Source organism: Aegilops tauschii, chromosome 5 (genome assembly GCF_002575655.3).
Source record: "Aegilops tauschii subsp. strangulata cultivar AL8/78 chromosome 5, Aet v6.0, whole genome shotgun sequence".
NCBI lineage: Eukaryota > Viridiplantae > Streptophyta > Magnoliopsida > Poales > Poaceae > Aegilops > Aegilops tauschii.
In genome coordinates this window covers 289,105,870-289,110,381 of record NC_053039.3, presented here as the reverse complement: position 1 = coordinate 289,110,381, position 4,512 = coordinate 289,105,870, and the positions used below count along the sequence as shown (strand labels likewise).

Here is a 4,512-nt window from a genome sequence, read left to right as displayed (position 1 = left end):
TAGGCGGGACAGGGTCACGCTTGGCGCCCATGCGAGCAAGGACATCCGCCGCTTGATTATTTTCTCGAGCCACGTGATGAAACTCGAGTCCCTCGAACCGAGCTAATATTTTGCATACAATGTTATGGTAGGCCGCCATCTTCGGATCTTTTGTGTCGAAGTCTCCATTTATTTGGGATATTGCGAGATTTGAATCCCCGCGCACCTCCAGGCGTTGTATGCCCATGGAGACAGCTATCCGAAGACCGTGCAATAAGGCCTCGTATTCGGCTGCGTTATTGGAGTCTGTGTACAATATTTGGAGTATGTACTGCACTGTGTTTCCTGTGGGGGACGTAAGACAACGCCCGCTCCTAGACCGGCCAACATTTTAGAGCCATCGAAGTGCATAACCCAGTTGGAATATGTACCGTACTCTTTAGGGAGTTCGGCCTCTGTCCATTCGGCGATGAAGTCAGCCAATAGTTGGGATTTAATGGCTCGGCATGGTTTGTATGTTATATCAAAGGAAAGAGCTTGATGTCCCACTTGGCAATCCGGCCTGTAGCGTCGCGGTTGTTTATGATGTCATTGAGTGGTACTTCGGAAGCCAACGTGATCGAGCACTCTTGGAAGTAGTGCCGTAGCTTCTAGGATGCCATGAAGACCGCATATGCTATCATTTGGTAATGAGGGTACCGGGATTTGCATGGTGTGAGGACAGTGGATACACAGTATACTGGTTTCTGAAGTGGGAATTTATGTCCATCCTCCGCTCGTTCAATGACGAGCACCGCACTGTGGCACCCCGGCTCAGAGAAACCGGAACGCCCCGTATTCCAGCCCAGAGATCGAGGAGAAGTCTTTGGAATACAACACTGCTTAGCATAGAACAAATCAGCTCTTTATTACAAGCTATATGGATACAAGGGGATTAAATCGGCACGGCGAAACTACGCCTGCCACGGTTGCTCCATGCAAGCAGCAGAACAACACGAAGCAGCAGAATAACTACTGGCAATGGAACGGCGACGACGGTGATGGACTCCACTCCACAGGGACTCTGGCTGGAATGCTTATCCTAGCTCGCAAACAAGGAATCCACGGCAAACAAGCAATCAAATCCGGCATGACCTGCAAACTGGCATGACATGCCAGGTGAGTACATTGAATGTACTTGCAAGCTCACAGCAACCAAGAGCAATCAAGACAGACAACGGCATGGCATTTACAGGTTAACAACGATTAACATGATACTATCAGATCAATCATAGCATGCGCAAGATGATACAGCTAGAACAATACGAGCATGGCATGAACATATGAACATGATAATACTAGCATGCAATAGGATGAATCTATCATGCACCAACTTACTCTGCTCGGGTTACCTCGTAACCATCACATGCATCACTTACCATCACGCACATCACACGATCATCCCAGGATCATATCAATCATGGTATTACAATACCGTAGTAATCATTACATGACCACAAGGAGCTTGACCTTTACCCTTGACTCTCGCATAATACCACAAATATCCAACAACTCGGTATCCTCGATACCACGGTGATCCTCACTCGATCACAATCAATCTCTTTCTCGTCACCGAACCAGGGTTGTTATTAAGCACATTATTATTATTACTATTGACCCACAGTGTGACCAACTACGAATTGGGCCCTTATTCGCGGGCGCGGCTATCGATGGATTTAACACACACTCTGCAGAGGTTAGCACAATGTACCCACACCACGGAACCCATGGCCTCGCACTCCCATTCGGGTGGACCAACGACGTTCTGACAAAACCGTCCTACTACCATGACACTCTCCCAGCCACTCAGACCAACTCCCCTTTGGGCTAAGTCATGGGTGGCCCCGTGCCTACCAAAGGCATCAACGACCACCGTCGTGGCAAAACAAAAACGGTCCCAAACGGGGACAATGGTATACCAATCACAACAACGGGCACACAAGGCTTATGCCATCCTACCCGGCCAAGGTAGCACCCGTGCATAACCTTCCCTCGTTGGAGGCACCGGCGAGAGGCATGACAATAGACCCAGTTAGGACCTCCCAATAAAAGGCAAATGTGGTTGCACTGGTCAGATCGATATGGTGGCACCATTAGTCAGCCAACAGTTGTTCAAGTTCAATTTAATCCGGTTAAACTTGAATGCAATATGCTAAGCCATGATAAAATAACTTGATGCAACTGCAATGCATGAGCATGATATCAACATAAACATGGGTGTGCAACATAACTATCAACCATATCAACAATGAATCATATCCAACTGAGCATGGCATAATGATGAGCATGAGTATCACAGGTATAATACTACTCAAAGCATAACATGACCACTACCATCAGCGATAGATATCATGCAAGAACATATCAATAATGCTACCATGCAAGCATCTGGATGCAAATGACATGCATAACAACGGTACTCGGAACAAACGATAGTCATGCACCGAAGACCATCACCAACATCAACATGTACTACTATCAAGCATGGCATATGAAAGAAATACTAGTATATAGAATATGATAACAGAGTGCAAGAAAACATAGCATGATGGTAACCACCAATCCATAAGCATAACCGAAATAACGACAGCAGAAGCAAAACAAACAGACAGTTATTAAAGATTCAAGTTGAAAACCAATGCTACTGCATGGCTATCATGCAAATGGTGGTTGTGGCTTGCCTGGGGATGAAGGGTACTTCGGGAAGAGGTGCGGTGAAGCCGCGGAAAGATTCGCCGGAAACAGTTCTCTCCCAAAGGGGGCTGTTTACGCGCAAGGGCAAAATGGTCATTCTAGTATGTCAAACCATAGTGAAAATGATGGGAACAGAACGGGCTCGACGATACAAAGACATGGGCATTGGATTCACCTCAATTGGAGTCTCGAGCAAAAAGTTATAGCCCGACGAAGTCCAGGGACCAATCTATAAAAAGATTTCTTCAACCAGGCCCCTGAGCTTAAAAACAGAAAGTGTATTTAGAGGAATACGCCTTCAGATCAGAGAAAACGTAATTCGAGCCGTAGTACAAAGGAAATACGCTTACCTGAGAGGAAAACGTATTCTGATCTGGAGAAGAGACGGAAGGCGTTTCCGAGAAGGGAAAGCGTACTCCGGTGAGTACGTCTCCACTAATCTGACGTGGCGGAGCGGGGCCGGCCTTGAGTGGCTGCCAGGTGGGGTCCGCGGGGAGGGGGCCTGCTGGCAGGTCTCCTTCTTCCTCCGCCCGCTCACTCGCGATGCAGAGACAAGGCCGGCGGCCCAACGCGGATTCCCGATGACTCCGGCAACCTCTCGCGACGCTCGACCTATCGGCGTGCTTAGGGGAAGGAGCCGCACCCGTCTGTGGGAAGAATGGTCGCTGGGGAGCACGGGGAAGGGCGGAGCCACGGCCGCGGTGGACGGTGGCTGCGGGTGAGGATGGGCATGGCGCTCCGGCGGCGGCGAGACGAAGTTGAGGGGCTGGGAAGGCTCGGCAGGCTTCGGTGGATCTACTGGTGGAGGAAGGGAAGGGGGAGGGGCGCTGCCGTGCTTGAATTTGAGCGGAGCATCGCGGCAGCCATGGCGGGCAACCGAGGCGAGGAGAGATTCCCGATCTCGTTTGAGAGGCTAGGCGAGGCACTGGGAGTGAGGTGAGGCGAGTGGTGAGCTCGGACAAGGCTGGGGTGGGCTTAAATAGGCGGGGTAAGGCGGTTCGAGCTGGATGCCGCTGCTCAGGTCCGGCCGAAGCTCTGGCGACGAGCAGCAGTCACAGGAGGGCGCGGGAAGACGACGAGGCAGCGGCGCAGCGATCACGGAGCAGAGCAAGCCAAGGGGCACGGGGAGGAAGCGGCTGAGGCGCGGACAGAGCCGGTCGGCTACAGTTCGCCCGTGGACGCTCACTATTCGATGACGGGGACGGCTCACCGGGGAAGAAGACGGAGGGGGAAATGGCTCCACGGGTACGGCGACAACGCGGGGAACACGCTAGACAGGCCCGTGTTCGCTGGAACGACAAGCAGAGAGAGGGAGAAGAAGACAGAGGCACTAGAGCACGAGAAACGTCATGCCAAAATGGTGGTCACCACGCAGTCTGGCCTCAAGAGGACAAGGGGGCTGCCGTGATATGTCTGGTGATTAGTCCATGCATCACTGAGGCTGGGGAAGGTGATAGATCAAGCAAAGCTGCTCTGGAATGAAGTGTGGCTTCGATGCAAGTTTGATGTAGCAAACTTGTCCACATTTCTGTGATCAGCTGAGAAGAGCTAGGGGCCAAATGATATGTCTGGGGTGATAATATAAGCACAGACTATAATCCTGGGGGTTTTGGAGGGAAACGGACCAAGGCTTAATATAGTTGCTTTGCAACTGACCAAAATGGTCCATAAACTTGAGCATGATGATGCACTCACATGGAGTATCAACTTGAGCTCAAATTTGGCAAGGCAGGGTTATATGGCCATATGAAGGTGCTGTAAAAGTTTCATACCAAATGGACATGCCAAAATAGTACTTGC

General features: G+C 50.6%; 1 long non-coding RNA gene across 2 annotated transcripts; it reads right to left on the bottom strand.

Annotated features, from left to right (window-relative positions):
- Window positions 1–867: 867 nt before the first annotated feature.
- Window positions 868–3,652, bottom strand: LOC109780791 (uncharacterized). Of its 2 annotated transcripts, none has more exons than XR_012184686.1 (4): window positions 3,063–3,652; window positions 2,888–2,969; window positions 2,700–2,780; window positions 868–1,120 (listed from the first exon to the last, which is right to left on the bottom strand). It is a non-coding gene; the product is annotated as an uncharacterized lncRNA (long non-coding RNA). The 2 variants fall into 2 exon arrangements; XR_012184685.1 differs by having other exon boundaries at window positions 2,888–2,974; window positions 3,063–3,650.
- Between the last annotated feature and the right edge of the window lie 860 nt (window positions 3,653–4,512).